The sequence below is a fragment of the Lepidochelys kempii genome, chromosome 4, assembly GCF_965140265.1.
Source record: "Lepidochelys kempii isolate rLepKem1 chromosome 4, rLepKem1.hap2, whole genome shotgun sequence".
Lineage (NCBI taxonomy): Eukaryota > Metazoa > Chordata > Testudines > Cheloniidae > Lepidochelys > Lepidochelys kempii.
Genome location: NC_133259.1, coordinates 42,295,427 through 42,308,207, shown reverse-complemented (window position 1 = coordinate 42,308,207; position 12,781 = coordinate 42,295,427).

The following is a 12,781-nucleotide window of genomic DNA, read 5'->3' as shown; positions in this document are numbered from 1 at the left end:
ACAAGGCTTAAGAAAGGGGTTTGGGAACCCTGTACTTGCAGACACTTAGATACCATGGTAAAAAGTGTCATAACTAAAAAAAGACATTAAAATAAATAAAATTATTATGACCATGTTTCATAAAATACTGTTCAATGCTGACATTACTGTCATGCTGTCTGGGGTGGCTCACAACTGTGAGTGCCTATCCCAGGGCAGACTGTCAGAAAACAGGACAAACACCTGAGGCTGGTGGTGTGTTCTATAATTAGATTTCACCAACCCAGTAACAAATGTGAACTCCTGGATCTCTATACCAGTCTTACCATGGAGTCACAGACAGTCCCCTTAAAGTCTCCAGTTTATCTTGCCACCCAAACAAACTAGACTTTGTGATTAAAGATTTCAGAGTAGCAGCCGTGTTCGTCCATTTTCGCAAAAAGAAAAGGAGTACTCCTTTTCTTTTTGTGATTAAAGGTCATTTAAATCAAAATTCCCACCACATGAGGTTGCTCCCGGTCCCAAGAGACCAGTTACTTGCCCCAGATCAGTTGGTACACTAGATCTTACACCAAGGACAATGCTGGTAGCCAATTCTATAGTAAACTAAGTAAAGGTTATTAGCTAAGAAAAGAAAGTGAGAGTTATTGAGAGGTTAAAGCAGGTAAAAGATAAGCACAGGTGAGTCACAGTTTGTAATTCCAAATGGTGACAGTGACGCAAGAAACTGCCAGTTTCCCAAAAGTCTTTTCAAGTACCAGATTATCTCTGGGGAATCTCAGCTTTGCATCTGGTACACTTTCCTGTAAGAGTCCAAACAGTCCAGAGATGAAGGGTCTTTCCTTGACTCCATACTTGGGCTTTTCCTTTGATGATGGAGTGTGAGGAATGCATTTTCAGTATTTGTCCTCCGATTATCATACACAATGGCCACTTGTTTTGAAAGTAGCACTTTTCCATTGAAGTTCTTCATTTGCATTCCACAAGGTTTTTTTTCCACGTTTGATGGGTTATTTAGTTACAGGGCTATGTGCAATGTAAATGTTTGCTACTACATCATAACAGGATACAGATAAGCAAAAACAATGCCAGTAACATCCCACTTGTTTTCATGAAGTTTAAACATCAAATATGCTCTTATACATTCAGCAATCACTTTGATCTATACTTATACACAAGTGAATTGGCCTGGGGCTCTGGCATGAGATGGGGCCTGGTCTGCCTGTGTCACAATTATAAATTCCCTTTTTAAAAAACTGTTTAATCTGAAATACCTCTGTATCTCCATTTGATACAGGCTGTAATATGTTCCCCTGGTTTTATTAGTTATCTGCTGTACAAAAAGTTTAGGGTCCCCAATGCTGTCACAAAACACATATATATACCCCTTCTGGTGCAAATATTCAAGACTCAGTTTAGATTTAGTTTTCATGACTGTGTGAACAAAACTCAAAAAGGACTTACTTGTGACCTGCCTTACTCACCCATGCAGAGGAGTACCCATGTGACCAGCCTTCCCCTCCTGCACAGGTAGGTGGGGAGCAGAGGACTGGAACAAGAAGAAAGAAGGAACCAAAGCATGACTCAGTCACTGGACTGCTCCTACATCAGCACACTTGTTGTACTGGCCATCTCAGGATAACTATCTCACAGTGATCACTGGAACAGTGAAAATATAACCAAAGCAAAACGACTTCTCAGTTCAAGCAAAGTTTTGTGAAAAATCATTATGCATTATTTGCCAACACTATTGTAAATAATGTGAGAAGTTGATTTGTTGCCACACGCAGTACTATATGGAACTTCCAAGTCATCTTCACTTATGTTTCTTTGGATCAAACCTCAGAATATGTCTCTAATATATGTGGATGTGGAGTTTTTGGATTTGTTGGATACCAGCACCCAAATCCTCAGTTGCATTCAATTGTATAATGCAATTTAGAAGCAGGAGTACAAATGTGGCTTTATATCACCTTTACTATCTTCTGGTGCTAGGCCAGCTCAGAGCCAGTATGGCCGCTCATATAAATTAGAGTCATCCAAACATGGCTCTAACTTGTGCCAATTGCCAGCAGCTCTAAGGATCAATATGGCAAACAGGGAATGCTGGGCCACAGAGAAGTCCTAGCCAGCAGATTGGGAAGGGGTTTGCAGAGGGTTGCTCTCAGATCTACATTACTAGAGGTTCCTATACACTGCAGTGATCATCCTATGGTTAGCTATGCTAATTGTAGGGCACAAAGCACAGAATCCAGTGCCAATATTTAAATTTCTTCTTTTAACAAATATGTACAAACCCTAGTAATGAGACACGTTACAAAGTGTTTTGAAATTTTTTTATTTACACAGCAGATATGATCGGACCTGTAGGAGGTATTGTTTGCATCCATGCATCCTTTAAGGGAGCGCAGAGAACAGACTGCAAAAAAAAAAAGTAAATGTCAGAACAAACAAAAATTACATTAGTTTCTGTGCTTCCACAGCTGCATACTAAACCAACACAGATTTTTAAAAATTACTTTAAATTCAAAAGTGAATTTTGAGGACTATTGTATCCATGGGTCAAATATTGCTCTTATTCATGAACATATACCACAGTCCAATATCTGTGATTACCAATGGGTTTAGTCAACTGGAATTCACTTTTATTTCTAGGCACAGATGGTTCTGTTCTCTTCCCAGTCTGTTTATCTGACGATCAGAGTTGATAAAATGAACTCTAATGATATGCTAATTCTAGCTGTGTCCAAAGAGAATATATAATCACTTAGGGCCCAATTCTGCAAATATTTACATGCAAGACAGTCTTCATTTATGCCAGCAGTCTTATTGCACTTCGCTACAGAGATGAAATCATGTTACTGACATGAGTGTTTGCAAAAATTAGGCCATTGATTATTGTTCATTTGTGTGATGATGAAAGTTGCTATCCTTGGGCTTGATCCTGCATCTCTTAGTCATCTAACTAGTCCCACTGAAGTCAAAGGGACTCCTCATATGAATTAGGATGCAGAATCAGGTTCAATTGAATTGTATTATCATTATGTATTTAGAAACTGATAATAATGATCAGATAAAAATGTTTATAAATCTCTGAAAATGTAATTTATAAATAAATAAGGTATGTTTTCATTTATTATTTCGAATACCCTGTGCCCTGAAAAGAAAATTCTCAATGGAAGGAAAGACTAGGGTATTATATATTGGCTTTCTGATTTGTTGCTGTTTGGTACACTCCATCTGCAAATCAGAATTTGTTTAGCATGTTTGTTTGTTGAGCATGTTTTGGTTTTTTATTTTTCCTGAAAGAAACAAAAAAGCTTCCTTTTGTAAATTAAAAATCTTTTTTCATTTCACTGAAGTTTAAAATTCTTTCTTTCCTAAAACTTTTGGCTTAATCCAGAAATCTGCACCCACCAAATCTGGGAGGTCATTAGAGAACCCCACCCTCATATTAAATCTCTCTTATTAAGCAATATTGTCTGCTATATAGCTACAGTTTGCCTTTCAGTAACTTCGGGAATGATTTATTGTTATTTCAAGGAAAGACTGTTACTACAATCAGGTTTCCACTGCACTGGCTGTACAAAATATACCAGAGTTGATTAGTTATAAATAGAAGAGGGACTTTGGAAATCTGAAAACCATACAAATAAAATAAAGAATGAAACAAGATATTTGCTTTATTGACAGGACTTTATTGACAGGACATACATTTCTAAATTGCCTCAAGTCTTGGGCTCCTTAGAGTCCAGTCCTGTGAAGTACAGAGCAATGTCAATGTCACTTGAAGTGCTCAGCAGACTACAGGGTTGTCCCCTAAACATGCAAATTGAGTGTTACTGTCAGAGTACTCCCCATTAAAGTCAGTGACAAAACTCCCACTGACCTTAATGATGCAGGATTGAGCTATTGTGATGATACCTGTTCTTTTTAAGTAGAGATAATTCTGAGTGGCCAAGTTCAAATCTGGAGCCATATCTGCATATTTCCAAACTTGGGGTCTGATTGGTCAATTACAGAGAAATTGTCAGCCATTAAATATGGATCTAGATTCAAATGTTGCCAAAGTTTAAAGATGTTTTGACTGATTAGGTTTTGTTCTCTATCTTATTTTATTCAATTCGTTAGGACAGCAAAAGTTATGCAGTTTGATTGGGATCCATTTCACAGAAGTTCCCAAAAATTCTCCCACAGAACAAAAATAAATAGTTTTGAAAGGAAGAGGTTCCTGTGAACATATATGGTTAAGAAAGGTCTAGAGTATTGTGCAGTACCATCCATGAAGACTAGCATAGTCCACTGGCTGGGGTTCTGGAATGGGAGTCCCTTTAGGGATCTGGGGCAAAAATTGGAGATTGGTCCTGCTTTGAGCAGTGGGTTGGACTAGATGACTTCCTGAGGTCCCTTCCAACCCTGAGATTCTATGAGTCCTATGAGTCAGGAAACCCGTGTACTCCTATATCTGCACAGGGGCGGCACTAGGGGGGACTTGCTGGAGCTATTACCTCCCCAAAATTTGCCTTAGCTCCCCCTGTAGCCACCCCTCCCAGTGTAAAGGTCAAACGTTACACAGAAGTAAGGGTAGCATGCTATGGGATTGCCACTCTTACTTCTGCACTGCTGCTTTCAGAGCTGGGCAGCTAATGCCCCCCACAGAGAGACACCCCCCCCCAAATTTTCTATCTAGCCCACCTCAGTCCTTCCACTGGGAGGAGGCTGGTACCACCCCTGTCTCTTACCTGCTTTGTGATTTTGGGAAAAACACTTAATCTCTCTCTGCTTCTGTTTCTCTTCTCAGCTGTTTTGTCTATTTAAACTCTTAAGGGTACAGACTGTCTCTCACTATGTGTTTGTACAATGTCTAGCAAAATGAGACCCTGATCTGGCTTGGGGTCCCAAGGCATGACTGTAACACAAAAATAAATTTAAAAAACTCTCAAAAAGTCCATCGATTGTAGAAATAATATTTTAAAAGGGACCACTGCCTACAAAATCTCCACAAGTAGCTCCTTTTATTGGTAATCTCAATAGAGAGGCAAAGGACTAAATACATACGGAAATAAAACTATCCTTGTATCCTAGAGATGCATAAGGTATGTTGGTCACTACCACTGCCTGTACTGAATCTGGATAAGCAGGGGATTACAGGTTTCCAGTGGTCTCAAGCTAGTACCTTTTCTGAGCTCCTTGCCATGGGGCAAATAATCTAATCCATCAATTTTTATTATTAATTCAACTACAATAGACTATCAAGATAACTTGATGCAACCTAATAGTCACTAGAGTACTTGACTGGAACTCAGGCAATCTGAATTTTATTACAGGTGCTGTCACTGATTTGCTGTGAGAGCTTGGGCAACACACATAGGTCTCTGTGCAAACCTGCAGAGCTAGAAGTTCTTTTATTATTCATAATATCCTACAAACAGTCTAGGACCATATTAATACATAACTGATATGTACCACCAGGGCAAGAAAATACTAATGAAAAGCAAGCAAGTTACCCATCAAGATATATAGATATTATCCATGATTTCTGTTCCAAACTAAAAGAAAATTTAAAATGAATGGTCTGTCAGAGGTCTTCTATTTAAGACCAGAGATGTAATATGGAATCATTAGTAACACGTTATTTTACAGGGCATCAGTACCCACATGTAAGAAATTACCATAGAATTACAGAGTTATTACATGGTCTGACAAAGTTCCGAGCTTGTAATTGTGCGTCCCGCGCTTCCTGGCAGATCCAGGGGCCTCAGAGATTCACTAAAGCCCCAATGTGACCTTCCTTTCACAGTGTAGTGGCCAGGGTCACAGCCTATTGAGTTACTTTCATCACAGGCAAGTGATGGGGACATGGAAAGGGGAAATACCCCTCAGTCTTTGTTGCACGTAGAGCTCAGTAGGCACAGTTCGCCCTCCTGAATGGACCAAGACTTCTTTCCCCTCTCAAGGGGATCTCTGTAGAGTTTTGGGGGGGAACCCAGGCCCACCCTCTACTCTGGGTTCCTGCCCAGGGACCCTAAGGATAACAGCTGTTTGTGGCTTTCCCGCCACCGCTAAATGCTGCTTTGATTCCCTGGGCCGGTTCCCCCATGGTCCCCTCTTCCTAGCTTCAACCTTACCTCAGGATACAGCAATGCTTCTTTCTCCAGCTCCTTTCACCTGGGCTCCCTCAAGGGAACTGGAAAGGAGAGCTTTTAAGAAGTCTGAGTGACACCTTGATGGCTTCCACATGTCTCCATTAGCCTAGTGACCTTAATTGGTTAATTGGCGTCAGGTGTCTTGATTGGACTGGAGTAGGCTTTGTTTGGCTATCCAGGGAAAAGGAACCTGCTCATCCTGAGGCTGATATATCTGGCTTCCACCACTCTCTCGGGAAGCCGCTGCTACACAACCCCCAGATCCGTGTGCAGGTGGCGGAGTCCCCCTAAGTGTGCCAGAGGTTGGTCCTGGCAGAAGTGTTGGAGACCTCCTGGACTATGACTGGGGAGACTGGCTGGATCCCCTGACGCTCGCTCAGCGCATGGGGCTCTCCAGACCTCGTACTGCCCTGCGCGTACTTCAGGAGGTGAGGGCCGCTTTGCCGCCCGCTGCTCGGGTTTACCTCGACCGGGTCCTGCGAGAGTGCGCGCCCCGCCCACCCTCCACCCCAGGCCCTCCGGATCTTTTCATCGGGCCCCTGCCCCATGGACCCGACCGACCCCCCCGCCCCTTCACCGTGAGCCGGCTGCGCGAGTTGCAGCCGGTCCGGTTCCAGACCACGCCAAAACAACATCTCTACATGCTCGTGCTCCACACCCCCCATGTCCTCACCCTCGTGTCCCGCCCTGACACAAAGTGGCGGGACCTCCTGCCACCTCTAGAGGGTGAGGAGCCCCTATGGGCCAGCTTCTATTTCACCTTAGTCCCGAGGCCCGCTGGGGATATCAGTTGGTGGCTCCTTCATGGGGCCATGAGCACGGGCGTGTATTTGGCGCGGTTCACCCCAATTCCGGACACCTGCCCCTTTTGCGGCGTGAGGAAAACCCTGGCGCACATCTGGAGTGCGCCAGGCTGCAGCCCCTATTCCGGCTCCTCACCAATCTTTTGTTATGGTTTTGGTTGCACTTTTCTCCTCACCTTCTTATCTACGCACTCCCTGTCCGTGGCCCCACTAAGTCGCGGGACCTCCTGGTCAACCTCCTCTGGCCCTGGCTAAAGCGGCCATCTATAAAACCAGGGTGAGGAGGTTGGCCGATGGAGTCTCCTGTGACTGCGGGGCCTATTTCCGATCCTCTGTCCATTCACGCCTCCGGGCGGAGTTCCTCTGGGCGGCGTCCACTGACTCCCTTGACGCCTTTGAGGAGCGGTGGGCGCTGTCCGGGGTTCTCTGCTCGGTGTCCCCATCTGGTTCCCTTCGTTTGACCCTTTGACCCCACTCCTATCCCTGTTATTTCATGAGTTGTCCCCCCGTAATCATTTGGTTTCCAGGTGCTGTGGATCCTCCTGTTAGGCTGGGGGGGATCCACAGGACCTGGATCCACAGGACCTGGTTCCCTTTGACCACACTCCTCTCCCTGTTATTTCATTAGTTGTCCCCCGTAATCATTTGGTTTCCAGGTCCTGTGGATCCCCCTCTTAGGCTGGGGGGGGGGATTCCTTTAGCAGTGGGCAGGCTTTAGCAGTGGGCGGGCGGGAGGAAGCCTGCCACTTCCTGGATCCCAATAGGACCACTCTCTTATATCCTTCTGGTCTGACTCCATCACAATGGTTATTTGTGCTTTGCCAAATAAAATGTTGCTTAATCATCATTAGATTTACAGGGTGTTGATCGGGTTTGGCCATGTACCTTCAATACTACTTCAAAATGCCATAAACCTGATGTTAGCTGAACTCTGGGTCAGACTCCCAAGTCTAGTTATCAAGTTATTAAACATATTTCTTCCCTTTCATAAAAATAGCTTGCTGTTGTGAGGTATGACGGGCACACTCTGATGAACCAAATCGTGAAATCTTCTGGTTCTTGGGATGAAGAGATTAGTTGAGAATTAGGCCTAAGGATATTGACAAATATTTTCAATAGGGTTACATAATTTTATACTCCCCAAGATTGGTAATAGATTTTTGAGGCTTGGAAGTAAATATTTTTCGCAACCTACTTGGCATTTTCCATTAAGAAAATATTGCTTTTCCCCATCCCTCTTTGCATTTTAAATGGAGATAAATTATTTAGGCTAACTTCATTTAATACCTAATACTTTAATGACTTATGAGGAGAGGCTGAGGGAGCTGGGATTGTTTAGCCTGCAGAAGAGAAGAATGAGGGGGGATTTGATAGCTGCTTTCAACTACCTGAAAGGGGGTTCCAAAGAGGATGGCTCTAGACTGTTCTCAATGGTAGCAGATGACAGAACGAGGAGTAATGGTCTCAAGTTGCAGTGGGGGAGGTTTAGATTGGATATTAGGAAAAACTTTTTCACTAAGAGGGTGGTGAAACACTGGAATGCGTTACCTAGGGAGGTGGTAGAATCTCCTTCCTTAGAGGTTTTTAAGGTCAGGCTTGACAAAGCCCTGGCTGGGATGATTTAACTGGGAATTGGTCCTGCTTTGAGCAGGGGGTTGGACTAGATGACCTTCTGGGGTCCCTTCCAACCCTGATATTCTATGATTCTATGAAGGCTAACATGTTTGCAAAGCATTGTTCTAGTGTATGTTATTTAACTGCTGGCGCAGACAGAGCCGACGGAGGACGCACCAAAAATTGGGTTTAGATGGCTGTATAAATAGTTGGTTTTAATATTTGCTCATTGATGGAGTGAGAGATTTAAAAGGTCAGCTAGAAATGTAGAGTGGAGTAATGCCCTTATCCATTTAGAACCATTTTTAAGATCAATAGTGGACCTCAAACCTTGGCAGCAGGGCCAGGTGAAAGAATTTTGGGCCCCTATGCACCATGACAATTGCCTCCCCCCACACACACACACCTTCCCTGTCCCCAGGAGATGGGAGGCCTGGGGGGAGGGAGGAGTTTGGGACCTGTTCCTGGGGGGTGGGGGAGGCCCAAGGGGGCCTGCTGTAGAGTGAGCAAGCCCTCCCTGCACACACTGTGCATCTGTGTCTATCCTGCAAGGCTGGGCTGGCTCTGAGGCCTGGGTGGCTTTCACCACAGTGAGCAGGTGGGTTCTCCCCCTGCAATGCCCTGACCTCTTCTTGCCTCTGGGTTGGGTTGTGTATGTTCTGGGGGGAGGTTCCCCTGTTGATCGGAGGGCCCCCATCTGTGCAAGTGCATATCGGTCTATCCAGGCTGCTTAGCAGCGTAAAATCGCTGATGACTACTGGCACCCCCCTGCCACCAACAGGGGCTCTCCAGCCTTTCATTCCCCACTCCCAAGCTTCCTTGCCTGATCCCAGGCTGCTGGCTGTGGCCTGTTGCTCCTACTTTCGCTCCCCACAGCTTCTGTCTCCCTCCTGAGCAGGGAGCCACCAATATTGGATTTGACTTTCTCTTTCCTGTCCTGGTGGTTCATGGACCCCTCTGCTGGTTGGATGTGAACTGGATGGTAACAGTTCTCTGAAATGAGACAGAAAGTTTATTGGAATATGTAGGATTATTTAATTTTTCTTCATTGAGAGCTTAAAGGAAACATAAGGATTTTAATATAATCTCAGAGTTGACTGACTATGTGCTTTGGCACTTTCTTAGTACACCTGACAGCAATACAAAACAAAACATTTTTTTAAATCATTAAAATTGTAAGAAACTGATTCTCCATTGGCCAGGAACTTACTCAGCAATGTGTGTAAAATGCTATAACTTTGCTCAATAACATTTTACACTCATCATACACTGAGTTTGCTCTGTTGTCACTGACTGCACAAGGTACCCGGCAGTGGATATTCAGTTCTCAACTGTTGGCCAACAGGCTCCATCACCATCCTGTATCTGATGTGACCCCTGAATATAACCTGGCACATAAAAAAGCTCCTGTTCTTTACTCAGAAATGGGCTGAGAAAAAGTAAGAAAGAACTTCCTTTCTTCTCCCTCCAGAAAAGCATCAAGAGTTTCGTGGTTTCAGCCCAGGACTCCTGGGTTCTATTCCTATTTGTCACGGATTCCCTGTGTGACCTTGAACAACCTACTTAACTCCTCTGTGCCCCACCCTCCTCTATTTGTAAAATGTGTATAATAACCATGCCTGCCTTCCTCTCTCAAGTGCTGTGAGAGATAATTGGTTAATGTTTGTGGAAGGTACTCTGAGCTCCTCAACTGAAAAGTGTTACACACACGCAAATACTATATCCTTTACTTTGTACTGTCCCAGATGAGAATAATTGATGGAAGAGGGGTGGCTATTCAGCACCGGAAGATGCTCATATTCAAGGGTCTTTTTTTGTGTGAGTGATACTCAGATGTTCTAAATAAAAGATACTCAAGTCTGACTGCTGCTGCTTTCCATCCCCAAGTCGACCAGCTACCACCACTGTTGTCCTTTCCCTTAGCAGTACTGGGACTATGCACAATCCATCCTCTTCTCCCCATCCTGTCACAAGAGTGATCAGGTAGAGCTAGAGGAGCATTTTTCAGATCCTCCCTCTCCCTGGCAGTTTTCAGTCGGCTGCTGCCTCCTAAACTAGAAGTTTGTTGTTAAAATAAGGGATGAGTGAAGAGGAAAGCCCTGCGGGAGGGAGATAAGACAAATGCTTTCGTCACAGTCTCTTATCATCAGAACAGTCACTCTGCAGAGGAATAGTCTGTCAGTAGCTATGAGATTTCATTAAAGTGCCTACCTGGACTGTAGTATAATTTGCGTGACAGCTATTTTTAAAGATTATTAATATTGGCATTCAATACCTGAACTCAGTTTATTTTTTTTAATGAACTAATCTCTCTTTCTCTACCACCAAATTCTTCCTCAATGGAAATCAAAAAGATGTACTGAAATACACTTGAAAACAGTTTCATTTCCTGGCTGAATCAAGGGTTGAGTTATACAAATTTATGACAGCACAATCCTATCATCACTTGTAACTCAAGAACTTTCACTCATTGTTTCAGATTCTGAGTTATGATTACATTTTAGTCTAAAAAAACCCCAACCTCTGGAATGAAACACTGGGAATAAAGCAGGGTGGTCGGTGTCTTGCAGGATTTGGCCCTGATGTAGGTGACAAAAGACTAAAGCCTATGGAGTGCCAGAGGTGGAGTATCTCTGAAGAATCCATAAAGTCTTTAGGCATTGTCACACCAGCACTCAATGGACACTAGACCTGAAACTTTTGAGACAATACCTCTCCCTCTATACTACACCTAACTTAAATGATCTCTAGGGGACCCCAATTTACATTACAATAGAAATTCCTTATAACAAACAGGTTAAATTAGGTCTCCCTTCCTAAGAGAGCAAATTCTGTCAGGGACCAACTTAAACTTGAATATTTAAGCAGTTTTTAAAAAAAGATTTAAACAAAAACTAGAAATAACAGTGTTTGAACTCTTCAGGCAAATTGAGATTAAGTCATAAAATAACAATGATAATGACCAAGAACTGCTCAGGAAAAACGAGAGAGAAGTCATGCATGGAGAACAGGACACTTGCCAAAATAAAACACCCTTCCCATTATTGTGCAAGTTCTGAATTCTGCTGACTTCATCCTGGAGGCTTTTTTCTCAATAATGTTTTACTGCTTTATTTCCAACCATGACAAATATTGTAAATCTAGGAGGAAAACCGGACATGGCTTTAAAAAAATCAAAAAAGTCACTGGAATGAACAGGCTTGATTTTGATTTAAATTTTATCTGTGAGAAAATCAAAATTCCTTTTTTACATTTTGAGTCACAAATATTGTCTCATGCCAATGAGATTCTGATTCTCTTCCCATACAAGTCTAACATCTGTGTAATTCCATTGATCTCAATGGAGTTATTCCTCATTTATGTCAGTGCAAGAGGAGAATAGGATCTTGAGAGCTGAAAAAGGTGCATTAACCCCTATCTAAAGGATGGATTCAGGCTTAAAAAGAGGCAGAGGTCAGCTAAAATGCAGGCAACCACTTCTAGGGGTAGCATATGGCAGACAAATCTCATTTGTCAGCCTTTTATTTAAGAAAAAGGGATGAAGTGGTAAGAGAAATGTATCTTTCAATGAGGAATGAGGCTAGATTCAAGATGACACCTTTATTTAACGGTAAGAAATAATGCATCACAGTCAATGGGCATTTATTTGTTTAAAAGAAAAAGAAAGGAAGCAAACATATCACTGTCAGGCTCCAGTACCTGGCCTGCTACATGACTAGCTCAGGAACCTGCCTCCAATTTCTGCCTCTCTGTTTGAGAGACCCAACAGGGAGGTTGACACTGCAGAGTGTCCTACAGGATGTGTGGTATCCTAAAACTTTCTTCTGAGCTTAACTCTTTCTAGCACAGGAATTCTTGCTGCATAGATAACTCAGCCTGGGCATTCCCAGAAACCCAGAAGCTCTTGTGCAGGTCTATCAAGCCATTTGGTCAGCGGATAGTCTGCCAAAATCTAGCACCACCTTTGCTTTCCCCAGATAAAGTGCCAAGAAAGCAAATTATGCTCTCTCTGATATTTATGACATTGCAAACACCAGCATCAACTTTGCAAAAAACGCATATACAGTAAGGGGCTGATACAAAAGTCACTGAAGTCTGTGCAAAGACTCCTATTGTCTTCAGTGGACTTTGGGTTCTGCCCTAACAGAACAGTCAAGTCAGCAAAAATGCACATAAGAGCATGCAAAAACCCAGGGCCAAATTGTCCACTGGTACAATCTGGTACAGCTCTATTAATTG